Here is a 23492-nt window from a genome sequence, read left to right as displayed (position 1 = left end):
TCCGACCTGGCTTTTTAGCTATGTGAACATGGACAAGTTACAGCTAGGTGGCACATGGGATAGAACGCTGGGTCTGAAGTGAGGAAGACCTGAGTTCCAATCGAACTTCATAAACTAGCTAGGTGTGTGACCCTGGGCAAGTCACTTATCCTCTGCTTCAATTTCCTCAACTGTAAAAATGGAGATATTGGGGCAGCTAGATGGCACAGTGGATAAAGCACCAGCCCTGGAGTCAGGAGGACCTGAGTTCAAATCCGGCCTCAGACACTTAACACTTACTAGCTGTGTGACCCTGGGCAAGTCACTTAACCCCAATTGCCTCACTTAAAAATAAATTTTTAAAAAATGGAGATATTAACAGCACCCTACATCATAAGGTTGCCCCGAGGATCGAATGAGATACTTGTAAAAGTGACTGGCAGGGGCAGCTAGGTGGCACAGTGGATAAAGAACCGGCCCTGGATTCAGGAGGACCTGAGTTCAAATCCGGCCTCAGACACCTTACACTTACTAGCTGTATGACCCTGGGCAAGTCACCTAACCCTCATTGCCCCACCCCCCAAAAAAGTGACTGGCACATAGCTTGCCTGGAACTATAACAGGCTTCCTTCCTTCCCCTCTCCCCCCCCCCCTTAACCTCATCGGATCTCACTTTCCTCTTCTGTAGGATGGAGGAGAAGGGGATCACTTGCCTCACAGTATAGTGAAAATCAAATGAGATGCCTGGAAGCATTTTATAGACTATAAAACACCCTATAAATTGAAGGGGTCATTAGATTTTCAGTGGTCCCCGAAGCTGTTCAGCTAGTTCGGGGACACATTTTCACTGTAGGAGTCGAGAACTTGGGGAAGGATTTGAGTTAAATTTGAGCGGGTGCCCGTAAGGGGGTGAGAATTAAGGAGCGAGTCTAGGGAGGTTCAGGTATCTCGGGCGACAATGGACGGGGGTGGGGGCGGGGGCCATGGGGAAACTGATTGAAAAGAGGGAAAGCAAGTTTAGGTTGAGATTTCGGGAGGGGGTGGGGGAAGAAGTCGAGTGACTTTAGGGTGCAGCGAGGAGCCTCGGGAGAATTCCGCAGATCTGGGTCAGACATGGGGGGGGGGTGCAATCCCCGAGGGCTGGCTGTGCACCGCCCGAGGCTGGGGACCGGCTCCCCGGGGTGCGGTGGGGTGGCAGCCAGGGGAGGGGGCGGACACGCCCACTGCGGCGGGGCCCAAGGCGGACAGCGGCAGGAGGGGCTTCTCCCACCTCTGTGTCACCCAGCTTGCCCCCCTGCCTGGGAGGCGGGGAGTCCGGGGGGTTGGCTCCTCCTCCTTCTCCTCCTCCTCCTCCGCCCGTAGCCTCGGCGGGGTGGTCGCAACGCTGCCCCCACCCTGAGCCTGAGGCTGAGTCTCAGCACCTGCCACCAGCTTCGGCTCAGCCCCCGGCCAGCCCTCCTCCTCCTCCTCTGGTTGCAGTGGCTTGGGGAGGAGGAGGAAGAGACAGAGCAAGAAAAAGGAGGCGGGAGCTGGAGCAGCCGGGCCAGGGGGTGGCCTGGCTCTGGAACCTGTCTGGTGGCCGGTGCTCCCCCTCCGCGGAGCCGAGCCCAGGGCGGTGTCTCTTCTGCAGGTAAGGCAGGGGACGTACTCTGGGGAGGGGGGTCCTGCTTGGGCAAAGTTTCCGGGACTTGGGATGGGACACTGAAGAAAGCAGAAAAGAGATCTGCCCCCTCCCAGCCCGACGTCTCTGCCCAGGGCCCCGGTGCCTCCCGGAGATGGGGAATGCTCCGCTGAAAGACCTTTCCCTCCCTTTTTTCCGTGCCGCCCTCGGTGAATGGGTTTCCTTTGGGCGGGTCTGGGATGGGAGCCGGCTTTCCCCAGTTCCGCAGAGCGAGGAGCCAGCCCCCACCCTGGGAAGGCCGGCGGGGTTGGGGTCAGGCGGAGGGCTAGAGGCTTCCCTAAAAGATCTGTACTTTGCCCCGGGTCCACAGAATATATCGATCCAGCGATTACAGGGCCGGACGTGCATTTTTGGAAGTCCAAGGCAGGGCCTTTAACAGTTAAATTGCTCTTGCAAAACCTGCTTTAAAAAAAAATAAAAAGTTTTCACAAATGCCTCGGGAGCCTGAGCATCTCTGCCCTTCCCCTGTGCTCGGGAGAGGCTATCCCTGCAGTGAGCCTCACCAGTCGTTAAAGGGGGTGCCTGCCTGTCTGTCGTGGTGTATGGGAAAGATGGGACTGCACATAGGCTGATCTCATGTGGCAGGCGCATCGTTAGCCTCCATCAGACTCGGCGCTCTGGGCTCTGGCAAGAAGGGTCAGCTTCTCTCTAGCTCCGTGGGACTGTGGACACATCTGCAGAAACACGTCCTGAGACACGCATCTTTCTGCATAAATGCCTTGTCTGTCTCCGTCTATATGTTCAGAGTGTGAGATCGCCTGTCTCTGTGTGTCTATGTGTGCCTCTGTGTGTGTGTGTGTGTGTGTGTGAGTGTGATGGGGAGGGATTGATATTCTCTTGTCCTTGGCCATGTTCTACACAGAACCTGCTTCTGTTTTAACATAAAGTAAAAAAGATGTAGTTGCAGTGTGCTTGTTTTAGAAAACCCAAAATAGGTACGGCAAGAATTTTTGAGTCATTGGCTCTGATAGTGATTTGGGTCGTCATAAAATATTCAGCAGCTGTAATGATTTGTTTTCAAAGTGACTTTATAGATCAGGAAGCATTTCTGTTTATTTGTGGTGTCCGGCTACTTTACAAAAGCACACACACACACACCAAAAAAAACAACAACTGTATACTTGAAAAGATTTATTGTTTTCAAGCAGGGCCTTTGACTTAGTCTGTGGATATGGCATCCTTGCAGCTGTCCTGCCATTCTATAAAGTGATTTCTGAAATGCTTTCCAATTGATACTATTTAAAAACATTTTCTGCCTGTCTGGCTCCTATGGCTTGACTCGTCCATGGGATTTGGTCAATTTGTCTTTACACACAGTAGGTGAATTCTGGCTGTGCCACAGCAAATGGGTATTGGTATCATTCTGCTAATCCTGAAATATTGCAGGATTATCTTTGTTCTCAAGTTGCATATCTGGTCTCCCTTGTGTCTCTGGGTAAGCCCCTCAGCAGTGTCTACATAAAATATATTATGAGAAAATTCTAATGGAAGTGATTTTCTCTCTCTTAGATCACTTGGTTTTAAGTTGTGAACTTGATGAAATGAAAAGGACCAAATAAGAAAGGGCTGTTGGGAACAGAGTAGAAAAATAACAATGTGCATTATATATCGCCTTTAGGGGTTCTTGCCTTCTTCAAACTAAACTCTGAACTCAAGGTTATTTCATATGCACAAGACCTTATAGTAAAATATTTTTTAATTGGATGTTTTAAAATTTAAACACTCCTTCCCAAGAGCTCTTCTCCCTTTCACCAATTTGTTTTTCCATCTTATTTATCAAACATGATCATTCTAGGTCAACCGTGACTTAATGGAAAAGACACGATAGAAGGGTGTAGTCAAAAGACCTAGGTTTAAATCTGGTTCTGCAATTTACAACTTGCCAGTGGGAGTGTACTGTAGTCCTATAGCCAAGTGGGAAATGATAAGATGACTGCTTGGGACCCCTTCCTTAAACAGGATCTGGGAGGAGGTCTCCCTACCCCCACCCCACCCTCTCCAAAGAAGATACGCCATGGGTATATTCTTCCTCCCTCTCTCTGTCTCTCTCTCCATATATAGGTATATGCATGTTAATATATACACACACTATAGTGGCTTGGGTCATTTGTACTTACCTTCTGTTATTATGTAAATTGAAAAAAGCTTACAGATGTTTCAAAGGAAGGAGAAGAAAATGAAATTTAAAGGAGAAAGCCAGGAAAATTGAATAGGATGAGAAAAGATTCCCTGGAGACTATTGGTAAACTGTAAACTATTATAAAGGTATTGTTAGAAATTTAAATATTGCCATAGTATACAACCATGTATTTGAATTTTAGAGTTTTGTACTATTGTACAAAGCACCAAATCTAGAAAATAATAGCTTCTCTGAAACTCATACAACCCCCCCCCCAACTTGAGTCTACCAGGGTATACTTCCTAAATTTATAGCCAACTCTCAAATATTTTTGTGAGGATTGGTGAATCAAATATATGTAGAATGGATTTTATTTCAGGGTAGTTTCCACTTTAATTAAAAGAAGCAAAACATAATTGTCAAGATGAACTTGATGAGAAAAAAGCTACATAACATCTCATTTACTAAAATAAATTAGGTTTGTTATCCACCGGTTTTTTGTGCTACTGTTTCCCAACAGTAACCTGGATTATTGAATGTACTTCTTTTAGCACATAAATCATATTTCAGGGGATTTGTTAGACTTGGTAAGCCTCCCTAACACATCTCATAGATGGGATGAGACTCAAAATGTTATACAGATGATAAAGAGATGGAATCTCTTCCAAAAGGTGGAAAAACAACCCCACACTTTGGATCTCATCCTACCCATGATTTCCTTTCTTTGTTAAGAGTCTGCCTCTAATTTGTCTGTCTCAGTATGTCTTGAAGAATAGTATTCTTACAACGAGCAGGCAGATATCAGAGAAACCTGGAAGGACTTGCATGAACTGATGATGAGTGAGATGAGCAGAACCAGGAGAACATTGTACACAGTATCAACAACATTGAGTATTGATCAACTGTGATAGACTCGATTCTTCTCAGTAATACAATGGTCCAAGACAGTTCCAAAGGACTCATGATGGAAAATGCTCCCCAAATCCAGAAAAAAAAAAAAACTGTTGAATCTGGATGCAGATTGAACCACACTATTTCTGTTGTTGTTGTTGTTGTTGTTTTTCTTTTTTGAGGTTTTTCCTTTTTGCTCAGATTCTTCTCTCATTACATGACTAATGCAGAAATGTCTAATGTGATTGTACATATATAACCTATATCAGATTGGTTGCTGTCTTGGGGAGGGGGGAGGGAGGGGAGGGATGGAGAAAAATTTGAAACTAGAAATCTTATAAAAACAAATGTTGAAAATCATCTCTAAATGTAACTGGAAAATAATAAAATATTTATATGAGAAAAAAAGAATAGTGTTTTTACCAGACACTTTTCCAAGTGCCAAGCAGTGCCACAAGTTGGATATGGGAAGCAATATGGCGTAATTCAGAGGATGGAACTTGGAGTCAAAGGGCTTGGCTTATGTGTGACTTTGGGCAAGTCACTTCACCTCTGAGCCTCAATGCTGTTGTTGTTTAGTCAAGGTCACGTCCAGCTCTGCCATGATCCCATTTAGGGTTTTCTTGGCATAGGTCCTGGAGTGGTTTGTCATTTCCTTCCCCAGCTTGTTTTACAGTTGAAGAAACCGAGGCAAACAGGGTGAAGTGGTTTGCCCAGGGTCACACAGCTAGTAAATGTCTAAGGTGGGATTTAAACTATGGAAGATGAGTCCTCCTGACTCCTGAGGTCAAGCACTCTATCCACTCTACCACCTCAGCTTACACCCATTAAATGAGAATCTTGGGCTCCGTGAGATCCTTCTAGTTCTTTTTTTTTTTTTTAAGTGAGGCAATTGGGGTTAAGTGACCTGCCCAGGGTCACACAGCTGGTAAGTGTCAAGTGTCTGAGACCAGATTTGAACTCAGGTACTCCTGACTCCAGGGCTGGTGCTCTATCCACTGCGCCACCTAGCTGCCCCGATCCTTCCAGTTCTAATAGTCTTTGGATTTCTGTAAGATAAGGGAAAATCAGTCAGGGACTCTGAGCATCAGTGAATTGGTCTAATGTTCTGGAATTTAGGAAGGCGCAGCACCCCTAAAATGATGGTACTTGTTGATTTGCAGCCTCCAAAATAGAGATATAGTAGAGAGATTCAGAGCTTTCCAATCACTATGCATTTAAGCATTAGTCTCCTCTGGGTTGGTAACTCATTAGTTGTGTGACTTCCTGAGCTAAAAGCCCAGACCAACTCTCTGATCATAGTATAATATGGATACTTTGGCTTCCTCTCTCAGAGCCAGGATGCTATATCTTCCCCCCAGGATTGCAGGGGGTGGGGTGGGGGTGGGGGTAATCCTGAGAGGTTGGGGTGTTTTTTTCCACTGTCCCTAATAGTTACATCCCTGTCTGTGTCTCCCCCACCCAGCTACTAGCACCCCATTCAATTTATCCATTTAACATCAATAACCTTTTACAAAGCTGTATTTACTTCAATGATAAAGCAAGAACAAATGGACAAATGGTTCTCCTAATACTTCTGGGTTTTTTGTTTGTTTTTGTTTCTTGGTGGGGCACTGAGGGTTAAATGACTTGCCCAGGGTCACACAGCTAGAAAGTGTCAAGTGTCTGAGGCTGGATTTGAACTCAGGTCCTCCTGACTCCAGGGCCAGTGCTTTATCCACTGTGCCACCTAGCTGCCCTGATTCTCCCAATACTTCCGGACTGTTCTCTCCCCTCCTATTACCTTAGACTCTGGAAGAATAGGCTTAAAACTTAGCTCATTTGCTATATAGCACTAGTCTTACCAAATTCATGTGCAAAAATAGCTTTGCTGCTGCCTGAGGCCTTGTTTCAGCTTTCATTGGCATGGGCTTAAAAGGGTGCTTCCTGCTTCTCAGGGCATCGATGCCAGCTGGCTACAAAACCCAGCCTATAATGCTGGCAGGCCAGAGTGCCCAGCAGACCCTCTCAAAGTCACAAGGTGGTGGATACTCTACCTCTATCCGGAATGAAAATAGACAACTAATCAATCAATAAACATTTATTAAGCACTTACTATGTGCCAGGAACTGTTCTAAGTGCTGGGACTACAAAAGAAGAGGCAAAAGACAGTCCCTATCCTCAAGGAGTTTACAGTCTAATGGGAGAGACAAACAGAGAGGTGAAGAACTGAGAACCTTTTGGAGCCACATCCTTTCCCCTTACTATAAGATCTCTCACAAGATGGTGTTAACAGAGGTGAAAAAGCAAGCATTTATTAAGTGCTGAGCACTCAGTAAACATTATCTCATTTAAGCCTTACTAACCCTGTGGGAGAGATGTTGTTATACCCATTTTACAGGAAACAGACAGACAGAAGTTAAATGACTTGCCCAGGATCACATAGCTAGTCAGTGCCCAAAACTGCATTTGAACACAGGTCTTTCTAATTCCAATCCCATAGCTCTTTCCACTGCACTACCTAGCTGCTCCTCAAGAGTCATTCATCCAAATGAATTGAAGAGAGGCAAAGAACAATGGCAGAAGCAGACTAACACCCACCGTTTAAAGCCCTTTCTTGGCTGGAGCCTCCCATTCACCATGTGATTGGCCAGCCTGAACTAGTTCCAGAATCACTCTGCATGCTCCAGAGTCTCTCTGAGGGATTTCTCCTACATATCATGATTCTCCCAGATCATGAGCCCAGATCTCTGCTCTCCAGCCTCCTCCGGGTGGAGAGGCTGATTCATCTGAACAGCCATCAGACTACCCATGACAAGAGGATTAGAATTTTAGAGCTTTGATGATGATGATAGTAATAATTTTTTTTTCTTCTTCTTCTTTTTTAGTGAGGCAGTTGGGGTTAAGTGACTTGCCCAGGGTCACACAGCTAGTAAGTGTTAAGTGTCTGAAGTCAGATTTGAACTCAGGTACTCCTGACTCCAGGGCCGGTGCTCTATCCACTGCGCTACCTAGCTGCCCCAATAGTAATAATAATTATAATAATGATAGGTAGCATTTATGTAGCGCTTACTGTACACTGGTCACTGTGCTAAACCATCTTACAGTTATTCTTTCTTTTGGTCCTCACAGCAGCCCTGGGAAATAGGTCCTATTTATCATCCTGATTTTACAGATGAGGAAACTGAGGCAAACAGGGGTTAAGTAGCTTGCCCAGGGTCCACCCAGCTAGGAAATGCCTAAGGCAGGATTTGAACTCAGGTCTTCTACTGTGCCATTTACCTGCCTAGCTGAAAGAATCTAGAGGCTATATGGAGATGAACCACATCATTTTATAGAAGAGCCATGTCCAGAGAGGTGAAGTACTTTGCCCAAGACCAGACAGGTAGTAAGTGACAGTGGAGTCCTCTCACTTAACACTCTATTCAGTGTACCCTGTTGCCTAAGAATTGTCATGGCAAGGAAATCCACTGATTTAATTTTTATACAAGATTGCTTTAGGGGCAGCTAGGTGGCGCAGTGGATAGAGCACCAGCCCTGGAGTCAGGAGTACCTGAGTTCAAATCTGGCTTCAGACACTTAACACTTACTAGCTGTGTGACCCTGGGCAAGTCACTTAACCCCAATTGCCTCACTAAAAAAAAAAAAAAGATTGCTTTAGTGTTGGATCTTGGCCTAGTATAAAAGAACTGTTGCTATCTCAAAGAAGAATCTTGATTTTTGCTTTTCAATCATCGTGTCCTGCTTTAAAAAACAAACAATAAAAAAAGACAAATGAACATCTAACAACATCTAAAATAAATTAGGGAAATTATTATTCTCATAGACAGTTTTGTTGACTTTACAAAAGATCTTATTTATTGCAGAATGCTTTTAAATAATTATTGTCATTCTTTTAGCTATTAAAGGGGAGACAAAGGATTAAGTATTTATATAGTACCTACTAGGTGCCAGGCACTGTGTGAAGCATTTTTTACAAATATTATATCTTTGAATCCTCACAACAATCGTGGGAGGGAGGGACTATTATTATCTCCATTTTATAGATAAGAAAACCGAGGCAAACAGAGTAAAGTGACTTACCTAGGGTCATCCTGCTAGTAAATGTCTGAGGCCAGCTTTGAACTCAGGAAGGTGAGTCTTCCTGTCTCCAGGCCTGGCGTTCCCTCCACTGTGTCACCTAGCTGACAGTTTCCCTGGTGTGACTCCCCAGATGTGAGGACTGTCTCACAACCCAATTTAAGAGGAGCTGGAAAGTTATCAGTGGGTTGATCAAAATGTAGTAACTGTTACTTCCACGAACAGGTTGTTCTGATGTTTTAGACTTTTGGGGGGGGGGGGCGGGCAGTGGGGGTTAAGTGACTTGCCCAGGGTCACACAGCTAGTAAGTGTCAAGTATCTGAGGCCGGATTTGAACTCAGGTCCTCTTGAATCCAGGGCCGGTGCTTTATCCACTGCACCACCTAGCTGCCCCTAGACTTTTCTTTAAAAAACCAATGGGGGAAGGGGGGGGCGGCTAGGTGGTGCAGTGGATAAAGCACCGGCCCTGGATTCAGGAGTACCTGAGTTCAAATCCGGCCTCAGACACTTGACACTTACTAGCTGTGTGACCCTGGGCAAGTCACTTAACCCCCATTGCCCTGAAAAACGAACAAACGAAACAAATAAAATTGTTAAAAAAAAAAAAACAAACCAATGGGGAAGCGTCTTTTGGACTGTAATAGCCTAGCTGCTAAATGATTAGTGCTTTTAAAAAAACCCAAACAAACCCAAGTTCTAATATTATCTCAAGTGCTCCACACCCATAGCCCCTTCTCTCTACAAAGAAGGGATGGAATTGTATCTTTCTCATGATTTAGGGTGGGGGAAGATGGCAATTGTGGTCATAATTTCTTAGCCTCAGTTTCCTTTTTTTGTTCTTCCCATTTTCATCGAGTCATTGTGTATATTGTTTTTCTGGTTTTGTTCACTTCACTGAGTTACTTTTTCATTTTGCTTCCCCCCCCCCATCCTTTAAAATGGAAGGCAACAGGATATTCAAGGAAAAAAGCAATAGGAAAAAAAAAAAACCGCTTGGGAGGGGGCAGAGGAAGGGAGTATCAGTCATTATTTGTAAAGATCATTAAAACTGCAGCTAAAAGTCAGGAGGTGGTTTCTTTGGTTTCCTTTCAAAAATCAACAGCAAAAACCTAGGAGATTCAATGAAGCCCCGAAGTATGTGTTAATGGCTGTAATTCCAATTAGGTAGAGCTTATTCATGCTACTTCCCTGTCCTAATTTCCCTATTTCTGGGAGTCAGCGCCAAACAAACATTTATTAAGTGCTTACTATGTGCCAGGCCTTGTACTAAGTGCTTGGAATTTAAAGAAAGTTAAAAACATGTTTACTCTTCCTATGCCCCCGTGCCCTTCCCCCACATCCCCCTCAAACTAGCATCAAATATCCTTTTGCAAACTCAAGTTAGTTAAGGTGGAACCTCTGAGAAAGCTTGGATTTAAAGAGATTATATGATTCAACCTTTGTTGAATAAAATAAGAACTTTTGTCATGGACAAGCACAGTAAGAGAACTACATTTGGAATCAGTTGACCTGGGGCAGCTAGATGGCTCAGTGGATAAAGCACCAGCCCTGGATTCAGGAGGACCTGAGTTCAAATCCGGCCTCAGACACTTGACACTAGCTGTGTGACCCTGGGCAAGTCACTTAACCCTCATTGCCCTACAAAAACAAAAAACAAAAAGAATTAAAAAAAAAAAAGAATCTAGGGACAGCTAGATGGCACAGTGGATAGAGCACCAGCCCTGGAGTCAGGAGTACCTGAGTTCAAATCTGGCCTCAGACACTTAACATACTAGCAGTGTGACCCTGGGCAAGTCACTTAACCCCATTTGCCTCACCAAAAAAAAAAAAAAAAGAAAGAAAGAAAGAAAGAAAAAGGAATCAGTTGACCCAAGTTCAAGACCTTGTACTTGCTACTTATGTGACCTTGGGTGAGTCAAAACCTCCCAGGCTTCAGTTTTCTTACTTGTAAAATGAAGGGATTGACCTGGATAACCTGTAAGACTCCTTTGTTCAAAATCGTTCTAAAATTCTAAATTCTTGTTCTAAATCTTATGCTGTTAATTAACTGCTTTCTTCTTACTTGGTAGGCACAAAGCATGCCTGTAAATCCTCATTCTATAGGGCCAAGTCCAAAACCCACCAGGTCTACTCTGACCATTCCAGTTGGCAGAAGAAGAGCTCTAAATCAAAGAACTGGAACCTTGGAACTCCTGATCTATAGCACTCATTTGACGCTTCATTACACAGTGCCTTTGTAATAGTGTGGTATGCTTAATTCATCATCATTCTATTCACCCGTCCATCTGTTCATCCGTCCATCCATCCATCTGTCTGTCTATTCATCCATTCATATCTATCTCTTCTCTACTTGCTTCTTGATAATAATCATGATTTTACCTGTAGCCTGTATTCTGGAGCCAAAACCCTGGGTTTACACATAGTGGGGTTGGTCTTGGGGTTGTTTCATTAGGTATCCTTTAGCTTATACCTCTACATGCAGATTTTCTTTTAGGAACATCAGAACTTGGCTCATTTTGCCACTATCTAGAGTCTTTCCTGGGAACTTCCATAGCTTATGTCTAAGTCTCTACAGAAAACACAAAGGAGGGGGCAGCTAGGTGGCATAGTGGATAAGTTCAAATCCAGCCTCCGACACCTGACACCTACTAGCTGTATGACCCTTGGCAAGTCACTTAACCCTCTTTGCCCTGCAAAAATAAACAAACAGGAGGCAGCTAGGTGGTTCAGTGGATAAAGCAGCAGCCCTGGAATCAGGAGTTCAAATGTGACCTCAGATACCTGACACTTACTAGCTGTGTGACCCTGGCCAAGTCACTTAATCTTCATTGCCACGTGCAAAAAACAACCAAAAAAACCCCACAAAACCACAAAGGACTATCAATTCCCATGCAAGCACTCAGGCTAACAATGCATCAATATATAGGACAGGTTTTATGCAACCTGACTCTTAAAACAGGGAAGGCTTAAGCCAAAAATGATAAACTATGAGTTCTTTTTAGCAGTCTGGTAAAACCCATGTACTCTTTTAAAACACATAAAATGGGGCAGCTAGGTGGTGCAGTGGATAGAGCACTGGCACTGGATTCAGGAGGACTTGAGTTCAAATCCAGCCTCAGACACTTAATCCCTACTAGCTGGGCAAGTCACTTAACCCCAATTGCCTCACAAAAAAACAAACAAAAGCAAACACATAAAACACATAAAATAAAATACACAGGGTTACAAAAAGTCAATTGTATTGAAATGCAGTGATCAAAATACTTTTACAAAAACCACCACCACAAGTTCTTTACCCCCAGGTTAAAAATCTCTGCTGTAACCAATCAAGATTGCTCTCCTTTCCTCTCTGGTAGGTCTTCAACCCCCAGGAGGATTACTCTCAAATTGAAGCCTCCCACCTGCCCCCAAGCAGCAAGGGAAAAATTTGGGGGACTGATGCAGAATAGACCCATCTCCCAGTGAGTTTCATCTTCCCAGAGGCTTGTACAGTTGCATTCATTTTAGGGTATCTCCCCAAAATAAAGTGCTTGGGGTTGCTAATAAATGCATCCTTCCCACTACCCCAAAACCTACACTGTCTATATTATAGTGGACTAGCAAAGAACAAGGTCTGGGCTTGCTCTCATAGGCTACAAATGGTTATTTTGGCTCCGGCTCCCACATGGTCTAGGGATTCACCATCTTCTCTCCAGGAGACATGGTCCAGGAACCTGGTATTATCTAGAATTACTGTTTAATGTCCAGGAAGCTTGGTCCCCTATTCTCTGCTTGTCCCGAAGCTCCTGTCACTTCACAACTATTCCTCTGTTCTTGGCTCTCATTCCTGTAGCTTCTCACATTGTCCAGGAACTCATTACCACTGGAATTCTGCCCTCCCCTCTCTCCTCTGCCATTTCTGAGGCCTGCGGTGCCCTATGGTAGTCTGGAAGATGTATAGGTTTCTTCTCCCACTTCTGATCCTTCCCATTTCTGTGTTTGCTCTCCCTTTCAAAGACTAGGTCCAAGGACGTGGCTCAGTTTGTATGACTTAGTTCTGTCTTGGTCAATCCTTCGTAAATGTGGTATTAGTAAGGATGTTTATATCTTGTATAGAGAGACTGCTTCAGCTCCAGGTAGCCATGAAGGCCAACTCAGGAACCTACCCTCTCCACACTTAACGATCATATGTGTGAGCTGGAAAGAACCTCAGAGGTCGTTTTCTCCACCCTCATCATTTGCAGATGAGGATACTGAAACCCAGAGACATTAAGTGATTTACTCACTGAATTCAGGGTTCTTATGGCTGCCCCCCAAATCCAAGACAACCAACCTCACAGAAAACCCCAAAGGGTTTTTGCCTGTTTGCTCATCTTAACTAAACTGTGATCAGATTATTTCATGAAGCTGTTTTTTTTTTATTACTGGAAAAACAGGTACTGTAAATATTAAAACATTTACTACCAGTTCTCGTATTTCCAGGAAAATCTCACAGTGAACCTGCTTTGCATAGACAAGAAGCCAAGGAGATGGAAGGTTGGCCTTCTGATGTCCCTTCCTAGTCCTGCCAGTGAATTACTCATGTATAATTTTGTTGAAATTCTCTGTGCCCAAGTGCCTCGATCTATAAACATTAGGTAATAGACTGAAACAGTTTTGAATAAATGCTTGTTTGAATTGAAAGTAAAATTTAATAGAATCTGCTGGCACATTAGGCCACTTGCTTAGGCCCCAACCCTTTTCTCAGTTCAATTCAATAAGCTACAGGTTCAGAGCACTGTGCCTGGTGCTGAGAACTGGGGAGATAACAAAAGTTTACCTAAGACAGTGATGTCAGACTCCGAAATTAGGGTCCGCTAATACATACGTAAAGATTCCTGTGGGCCTTGTATTGACTTACTTTTAAAATGTAATATTATCTGTTCTATTGTATTTTTATTTATTTTGTTAAATGTTTCCCCATTTTACTCTTAGTTTTTCTGCATTTGGGAGTGTTGTTGGCTATTGATACTTCTGATAAGACATATCTCCTTCCTCCATGGATCTTACAATCTGTTAGGATGATAAAGAAAACATAGCTCACTATAATATGCAGCAAGTTATATATAAGTACTTGCATTAGGGAGCAGTAAAAGAAAGCATTATGAGATGGTGGGGGAGTAGCAAGGGAGAGAAGGTGGGTGATTTTCAAAATGTAGTCCTGTCCAGTGGTTTCAAACTCTTTTTTTTTTTTTTGGCACAGCAATGAAGGTTAAGTGACTTGCCCAGGGTCACACTGCTAGTAAGTGTCAAATGTCTGAGGTTGGATTTGAATTCAGATCCTCCTGAATCCAGGGCCGTTTTTATCCACTGCACCACCTAGCTGCCCCAGTTTCAAACTCTTGATCAGACATATAGGCACTGTATTGATTTTATAAAAAAAAAAATTTTTAATAAAATTGGAGGCAGGCACCTCCAATAGATGTATATCTGTTTATACATTGTAGACTTGTACCATTGTACTAATATATTATGTACATTATAAAATTTCACAAAAATAAACATTTTAAAGGGATGAGAGCTGGGCGGCTAGGTGGTACCATAGAGAGGGCTGTGCTTGGAGTTAGGAAGACCTAAATTCAAATCCAGTTTCAGACACTATTAGTGTGACCCTAGGCAAGTCACTTAACCCTATTTGATGAGGTTTCTTCATCTGTAAAATAAACTGGAGAAGAAAATGGCAAACTACTCTAGTAACCTTGCCAAGAAAACCCTGAATAGGGTCACAAAGAGTCAGATAGAACTGAACAACAAAAAGGAGTAAGAAATGAAATGAAATGAATGTTTTGTTTTTATTTTTTTATTTTAAAAAATGAACGTTTAAAAATGTGTTAATGATGCAAAATATATATATATATATTTACTCTTTTTTTTAATGTATGAGGTATTTTATTTTTTCCATTACATGTAAAGATCTATTTTTACTCTTTATTTCTTTCTTTCTTTTTTTTTTTTTTTTTGCAGGCAATGGGGGTTAAGTGACTTGCCCAGGGTCATACAGCTAGTAAGTGTCAAGTGTCTGAGGCCGGATTTGAACTCAGGTACTCCTGAATCCAGGGCCAGTGCTTTAACCACTGCGCCATCTAGCTGCCCCTATTTTTACTCTTTAGAGCAATGTGATTGACTGTGTTGTATTGTTTTGAAAAATCTCTTGTCAATGTCCTGAGCATGGGGCAGACTTGTAAAAATAATAATTGTTTATTAGTAATTAATTATTCAGTTAGTTTGACCAGCATAGGTAGTGGTACGGGTGAATGTTTTTTTTTCTCATTTATCAGTGATTTTAGTCAGTTTCCCCCCAAAACTGGGGGGACAGATTAGAACCCACATTTAGAAATTTAAATTACAGTTGTTAGTCCAAATGTAATTTGAAATGAGGTAGGTAATTTCTATTTATTCCCGCCTTAGTCATTTTGGATGACTGGCTAAGAAATGTGTCAATTTGTTTTTTGTTTTGTGGAGCAATGAGGTAAAAGTTAAGCGACTTGCTCAGGGTCACACAGCTAGTGTCAAGTGTCTGAAGCTGGATTTGAACTCAGGTCCTCCCGAATCCAAGGCCAGTGCTTTATCCACTGCGACATCTAGTTGCCCCAGAAATGTGTCAATTTGAAAAACAGTCCAAATGGAGCTGGAGATACACATCTGAAGGGTGTGGGTCAACTCTAGACAAGGAGTTTCAGTTGACTATTTTCTCAAACTCATCCAAATCATCGGTGTCCAATCTCTCTATCTTCTTATTAAAGTGTTCTTGGATTCTGTTGAGAATGTTCATGCTGTGCTTGCTGTCCACCATGTTCACGGCCAGGCCTCGCTTGCCAAAGCGCCCTGTGTACCCAATCCGATAGAGGTAGGTCTCATTGTCTGGATTCCCATCCTTGTCCACTGGCAGGTCAAAGTTGATGACCACAGATACCTGTTCCACATCAATACCTCGAGCACACACATTGGTAGCCACCAACACTTTCTCCTTGCCCTCTCGGAAACGCTCAATCACAGTGGCTCTCTGTTCCACCGTCATCTCGCCACTCAGAAGCGCCACCTGGTGGCCTTCTTTGGATAGTTCAGCTGCCAGCCAACCAGCTGTTTTGCGGGTATGACAGAAGATCATGGCTTGTGCAGTGGTGATGGCCCTGTAGAGATTAGAGAGGGCCTCGAACTTCTCATCCCGGTTATTGCACAAAACGTAATACTGCTTAATGTTATCTAAAGTTTCCTCTTCTCGCTTCAGTTTGATGATGTTGGGGTCTGGGACAACTTTCTGAACAAACCTCCACACGGAATCTTCGAAGGTGGCAGAGAAAAGCAGCATCTGACAATCCTTAGGCAGCATTCTCTGGATGCGGATGCTCTGATCCTGATGGCCTTGGGTAGCGATCATCACATCAGCTTCGTCCAGAACAAACACCTTGATCTTTTTGGGGTTGATGAATTTCACCTTGGAGCACCAATCCAGAATGGTGCCAGGGGTGCCAATTACAATCTGCTCACTGATCTTCTGACCTCTTTCCAACTTGTTGCCTCGAGCAGCATAGGCCAGCTTAAGGTCTGGATAAAATTTGCCCATCTGCTCAATCACCTTTCCCGTCTGAAGAGCCAGCTCATAAGTGGGTGAGAGGCACAAACACTGGGGTTATCTGTTCAGTGGTTCCACTTGGCTGAGCATAGCCAGGACGAAGGCTGCTGTTTTACCATTACCAGACTGAGACTGGGCGATCAGGTTCTGTGCGGGTTCAGCAAGCATCATGGGTAGTGCTGTCTCTTGTATCTTAGATGGCCAGTTAAAGCCCATGGCATAGACCCCTTGCAGAAGCTGTGGCTTCAGCCGAAGCTCCTCAAAAGACTTCACTGAATAGTGGGGGGAATTCGGGTCCCGCTATAGGACCTCCAATTGATTGGTGTTGTTCACGAGGTTGCTTCTCATCAGCTTGTTGAGCAATGACTGAACAGCTTTGTCTTCTGAAGATTCAGCCAGAGAATCTGGTGTTTCTGCTCTGTTGTCAAGCTCCTCAGAAACCAAAGAAGTCAAGCACCCTGGCTGCCATTTTCCTGGTGATTCTTTTGCCCTGGAGAAAGTATCTGGAGCCGGTCTTGCTGAAGCTGCCTCCTCCAACCAGAATGTGCTCAGTCTGAGTTCCCTCAGGCTTATATAGTCTCTGGAAGTAGAGTGGAGAGGGGAGTTCTCACCTGGTTACAGCACTCCTATTGTCAGCCTGCTTGTCACCTCAGCTAGTTAAGGACTAGAAGACCTCAACACAAAGACCCCTTATCAGGGGCTCTTTCCCTCCTTTGTGAGGATTAATCAGAAAAATTCTTTAACATTCTCTAGAATTTGAAAAACCAGGTTAGAGGGGACATCTTCAGGTGTTGGTTCCAAACTCATTAGCACCTCATTGTTGTCTCTACATCAATCATGCCCCATCTATTTCTAGATCAATTACTATCCTGCTAGGCTTTGTACTGGGTTCTCCCTGGAGATCCCTGTTCTCCAAAGCCTTCCTCTCTACTGACATGGGTGAATGTTTAAAAGAAAAATGTTTTGGTGGGCACAGGGTAATGAGGGTTAAGTGACTTGCCCAAGGTCATACAGCTCGAGTCAAGTGTCTGAGATCAGTTTTGAACTCAGGTCCTCCTGAATCCAGGGCCAGTGCTTTTATCCACTGTGCCATCTAGCTGCCCTTTAAAAGATATTTTAAAACTCAAAGACACAGAATGCAACAACCAAATAAAAAATCACATTAGTCTTGTGAACATATTTTTCAGCAGGAATCATGTTTTCCTGTGGGTAGATACTCACTTGTATATGGGTGAAAAAACAATAATCAAAAGTGTGTTATCTCTGATTTCAACTCAGAAAGCTTTCAGTATCAATCTGTTCCTCTTTCCTTACATGGTTCTGCTTAATGGATGGCATCATACTTCAATTATCTATTCATGTTTGGATATTTTACTTGTATTTTTGTATTGGAGAAAGCCAATTTTCGTGGGTTGTAGAGTGCAGGAAGGGAAGTGATATATAATAAATCTAAAAGCTTAAGTTGGGGGCAGGTTTGAAGGACTTTAAATGGCAAACACAGTTTATATCTGATTCAAGAGGTAATAAGTCATTGTAGTTTGTTGATTGAGGGATGGGGGGGTGGGTGGGAGGAGGATGATATGGGCAGACCAGTTCTTCAGGAAGATTACTTGGGGGGTGGGGAAGAAGGGAAAGGGTGTAGATTGGATTAGAAAGATAATTGGATTGGAGTGGGACTAGGGATATTTGAGGGTGGTGATATCAGCTAAAAGGTCATTGCAAAAGTCCAACAGATAGATGAGAGCTTCAAGGGAAAGGATGTGAGGGAAGTTGTTTGTAGAGACAGAAATGATAGGTCTTGGCTGCTGCTTGGATACCTGGGAAGAATGAAAGTAAGGAGGTGAACCTGGGTGATGGGAAGAATAGAGGTGCCCTTTAGAGTAATAGGCAAATCGACAAGAGGGGGCAGGTTTGGAGGACAAGATAATGTAATGAAATCCTCAACTGGTCACAACGCATCCCTACTTGCTCGTCCTGTGTGACTCACTGGAAGGGGTAGGAGTGGAAGTCTGTTCACTGGTCACTGCCTAAGTAGAGTCTTCCATTTTCCTGCCAAAGCCACAAAGTGATCTGAAGGGGAGGGGAATGGGTTGGTGTATTGAGGAGAAAGGGATTTTCCATTGACATCTGCACACCCACTCCTGTGGCTGATGGGTTCAAGCTTACATTATGTTACCATGACGGCAGACATGGAAGACTGGGAGCTTGCATTATTATTAGGTTGTAATGGGTGAAGGGTAGATATGGTTGAGTTGGGTATGAGCCCCATGGAGAAGACCTATGGAGGTAGGAGACATCTCAACCTCTCTTTTTTTAAAGTAATAAACATTTTTAGTCTTTTTTGTTTTGTTTTGTTTTGGTGGAGCAATGAGGGCTAAGTGACTTGCCCGGGGTCACACAGGGTAGTGTCAAGTGTCTGAGACCGGATTTGAACTCCGGTCCTCCTGAATCCAGGGCTGGTGCTTTATCTACTGTGCCACCCAGCTGCCCTGGGAACATGCATTTTTATAGCACCTACTATGTGCCAGGTACTGTGCTAAGCATTTTTTTTTTTTTAGTGAGGCAATTGGGGTTAAGTGACTTGCTCAGGGTCACGCAGCTAGTAAGTGTTAAGTGTCTGAGGCCAGATTTGAACTCAGGTACTCCAGGGCCGGTGCTCTATCCACTGCGACATCTAGCTGCCCCAGCACTTTTTACAAATGCTTTTCATTTGATACTTAGAACAACTCTGTGGAGTGTGTGCTATTATTATCCCTATTTTACAGTTGAGGTAACTGAGGCAAACAAGTGACTTGCCCAAGATCATACAGCTAGTAAGTGTCTAAAGTCACATTTGGACTCAGGTCTTCCTGATTTTAGGTCCAGCCCTCTATGCACTGCTTTACCAACTGGCTCTGCATGGCATCACAGAAGACATATTCCAACCTTTGCAGAGCATAATGGGTAGTTAAGTGGCTTAGTTTTGTTGATTATTTAAATTTTTTCTTTAAAATATCATTTCTTGGGGTCAGCTAGGTGGCACAGTGGATAAATCACCAGCCCCGGATTCAGGAGGACCTGAGTTCAAATCCAGCCTCAGACACTTGACACTTACTAGCTGTGTGACCCTGGGCAAGTCACTTAACCCTCATTGCTCCTAAAAAATAAAATAAAATAGAATATAATTTGTTAAAAGAGAGAGTTTAAAGTATGGAAGGGAAGGTGGAATAGTAGAGGAAAGTGGTTTTACTGCCCCACCCCCAACCTCCAGCCACATCCATGTAGAAGACACAAAGGTATTCTGCACGTGTCAGTCCTTGTTATGTAATGTTCCTCTATTGCTATTTTATGTTTTGAATTGAATTTAATCTAATATAATTAGTACCACTCCTGATTTTTGTATTTTAACAGTAAGGTGGTCAATTTAAAAATAGCCCTTAAATTTAAATCTATAGATCTTTTGAATTAGTTATGTTTTCCTGTAAACAGCAGGCAGATTCTGTTTTCTAATCTCTCCCTTAACTCTTTTATTATTGGGGAGTTTTGCCTATTTGCATTTAGGGTTATAATTTTTGGATTTTTCTATATTTCAAACTTAATAGAGCCACTATAAAGAAGGTTCCCTTTGTCTTATGGTAAAAAAAAATGTATATTACTTTAACTTGGACTTAATAGCCTTTATCAGAGATAAACTCTGCTCTTTGGGATTTCTCTGTCCCCACCCCCTTCCTCCAAATTGATTTTTCTCCCCATTATTCATTTGAAACATCCTTCTGAAACTTAGTGATTTAGCTGATAACAAGGTCATGAGTGTTCTATTTTGTTTTATAAGAGTAGTTTATTTGTAAAAGTGCTTAGCACGTACTAGGTACTATATACACGCTTACTCCCTTTCCTTTCCCCTTCCCTTATCTTTTTGAATTGGGAGGCTTGTTTGAAAACTTCCTTGAAGTGGTTGTGTCTGTGTAAACTTTTAAAAGTCTGTTTGCTTTTAAGATATTCATCACTTGTACATATCTTTATATCTTGCTAAGTTTCACTGAGTAATAGTTCTGGATTCATAGTCCATGCTTTTTAGGTTTGTAAACACTATATTCTAATTTCTGCCATCTTCACATAATCTCCTTGAAAAGATTGCTGTGATTCTAATTATTTTTTCCTTGTAAAGTTGATTTGTTCACTTTTTCTAGCAGTTCGAAGCTTAACTATGATGTGCCTAGGCATATGAAATCTTGAGTTCTTTCCTGTCCATGTGCTGTGGATTGTTTCTAATTGTACTTCTCCAGTTGTTTTCAGCAATCAGGAAATTTTCTTTGTCAGTTTCCTTAAAAATGGTGCCTAGATTTCTTTTTTTTGTTTTGCCAACTATCTGGCAATATCAGCAATACTGATTTTTCTTCATAGTCATCTATAATTCATGTCTATTACTTTGTTCTAGTAGTTTGAATAACTCAGTGAATTTTTTTAGCTTGTTTTTTCCAAATATTCTACATGATTTACAATTATGCTTTTTTTATTTTTAAAAAGATTTTTAATTTTTATTTTTTTGGCTGAGCAATGAGGGTTAAGTGACTTGCCCAGGGTCATACAGCTAGTTAGTGTCAAGTGTCTGAGGCTGGATTTGAACTCAGGTCCTCCTGAACCCAGGGCTGGTGCTCATCCATTGTGCCACCTAGCTGCCCCAAGATTTTTTTTTTTTTACTAAAGTCACTAAACGATCATTTTGTTACTTGTTTTCCCTGTTCTTTATTAACTTTTCTCATCTAACCTCCTTGGGTGATTCTTCTGCTTTCCACAAATTCTGTTATTTGATCTTGTGATGTTCTTAGCCTTGCAAATTCTTATTTTTCTTTGAACATGCCATTTATCTGTCTGATGATTGTTTGGGGGTACCTTGCATGGTTTCTTTTTTGCCAGCTGTATTCCTTCTGGTACTTACCTGATTCATTTGCTTTAACTTTGATGTGATCTCATCAATAAAAGAATTCTCTCCAATTTTGCAAATCATAACTTGTCTTTGCCATCTCACCCTTTTGAAACTATTGTTCATATATTCTCTGATATAGTCATCACAGGGGGTTTATCCAGCATGCTTTGGACCTTTCTGTAAATTTCTTGATATTAATATTCCATGTTAACTATTCTTCAATCTTACTCTATAGTATTTTTATATTATTAACATGTTATGCTCTAGGATTTTCAAATTGCATTGTTGCTTTTCTTTGTTCGTTTTTCTTTTGTATTTTAAGTATTTTTTAGTATTTGTTGAAGAAAGGGAGGTTTAGGTAAGTTTATGTGAAGAGATAGATTCCATTCAGTCTCTTTTTTTGTTTGTTTTTGTTTTTTTCTGGGGCAATGAGGTCACACAGGGTCACACAGCTAGTAAGTGACAAGTATCTGAGGCCAGATTTAAACGCAGGTCCTCTTGGTGCTTTATCCACTGTGCCACCTAGCTGTCCTCTTCCATTCAGTCTCTCTCCTTGAACCTCTTAGGTCACATCAGTTTTGAATAGATTTTTAATAGGCAGAAAGGAAAAGGGGAAGATATTCCCCAAAATGAGGCTACGTGAATCTAGGTACAGTTGTGAGAATAAGCATGGCACGTGTGTAGAATGGTGTAGAGACTGATTTGGCTGGAGTAGAAGCTATACATTGGGTAGTTTGGGGAGAGGTGGTTGAATAGGAAAGGTATAGACAAATAATGGAGGGTTTTGCATACCACTGAATGGTTACTACATAGAAGTGAGAAAATCATCTGAGATACACAGTTTAAAAAAAGTAAAATTATTGTGTTGGCAAAAATAGAAAGAGAATGAGGTAAAGACTAGGGCATGATAAGCCTTGTATATATTACATTGGTAATGTTATCAAAATGAAGGACAGCCTTTAGTCTCTTTTTGCAGGTATACATATAGAAATGAAAGCTTTGTGGAAGGAAACGATTGATTTTTTTCCCCTTGAACTTTTAAAATTATTTTTCACAGCACATTAGTAATAGGACCCAAGTAGCTATTCTTGTTCCTTCCCTCCTTGTGCATGATTTTAGGACTAAAAATGTTAACTGGCTTAGGATGTGGCTGCCACTGAAGTCATTTCATTTGGAAATGCTTATTGGATTCTGTCCCAATCTTTCAAATGGGGATGCAATGTATAATTCTAGTAAAGACTACCTTCTGAAATTTGTTCTCCTCTTTTTCATGTTTTAACCTGTGCCTCCGAGTCATCAGCAAGTACTGCTTAATAAATTGCTTCTTTGTTTGGCTAATGGTGGGCATAATCATCCACATGGAAGTAGAATGGGGTACCCTGCTTATTTTGCATGCTCTTGGTTACATGAATTTATTTAATCGACAAAGTAGTATGAATTTTGTCTATGAAATTATTCTGCAGAGAAAAGAAAGCTCAGATCTGGGTAGAATATTTTATTTGTTTGTTTGTTTTTTAGTGAGGCAACTGGGGTTAAGTGACTTGCCCAGGGTCACACAGCTAGTAAGTGTTAAGTGTCTGAGGCCGGATTTGAACTCAGGTACTCCTGACTCCAGGGCCAGTGCTCTATCCACTGGGCCACCTAGCTGCCCCCGAATATTTTAAAATATTAATTAAAACAGTACCTCTTACCACAGCTCTCTAAAGTGATTTGAGTACTTCACAGACATTACCTCATCATTCATTTTCACAACGTTCTTCTGTAATAATTATTTGGCAACTATTCTGGTCTCCATTTAGGGACAGAATATAGTGGATATTTAGTATACTAACAACAAATTTGGGACATTTCCTGGCTACAAACCAAATTTAAAAGTGAAAGAGACTTGCCATTTGTTGGATGTTTACTTTCCCATACTTCTCAAGTAATCCTATAAATTACATTGCCTTAGTGCACACCTCTGATATCACTGAATTTGGGGGCATCAAAAATCTTCTTGGTATTTTGCTTCTAGGGAAGAGGAGGAAAAAGAGGTACGAAGGGAATATCATTGAATTGTAGATCTGTGTTGTAGATGAATGCATTATGTATCTTTTTATCTCACTTTTTCCCTTGCTTATCTTTTGGCAATTTATCCGTAAGCAGGATTCCAGAAAAGAAATGTCAAGAGCAGTCAGGAAGGTTGAGAGGCTCTGTTCCACTTGTAGATTTCTGCATGACATCGGACAAGTTGTTTAATCTTCCTGTAACGAACGTCATCACCCAA

The 23492-nt window shown here is 42.2% G+C and overlaps 1 protein-coding gene and 1 pseudogene across 2 annotated transcripts in view; one reads left to right on the top strand and one right to left on the bottom strand.

Moving 5' to 3' along the window:
• The first annotated feature begins 1280 nt into the window (after positions 1–1280).
• FRMPD1 (FERM and PDZ domain containing 1) overlaps positions 1281–23492 on the top strand; it is a 142651-nt gene continuing 120439 nt past the window's right edge. For both annotated transcript variants that reach the window (XM_043972109.1, XM_043972102.1), the window contains exon 1: positions 1281–1609. The gene's annotated coding sequence lies outside the window, so the exon portion shown is untranslated. The remainder of the gene's footprint in view (positions 1610–23492) is intronic.
• On the bottom strand, positions 15424–16551 carry LOC122731852 (annotated as a pseudogene).

This window comes from Dromiciops gliroides, chromosome 1 (assembly GCF_019393635.1).
Source record: "Dromiciops gliroides isolate mDroGli1 chromosome 1, mDroGli1.pri, whole genome shotgun sequence".
NCBI lineage: Eukaryota > Metazoa > Chordata > Mammalia > Microbiotheria > Microbiotheriidae > Dromiciops > Dromiciops gliroides.
This window is presented reverse-complemented; position numbering and strand designations above follow the sequence as displayed.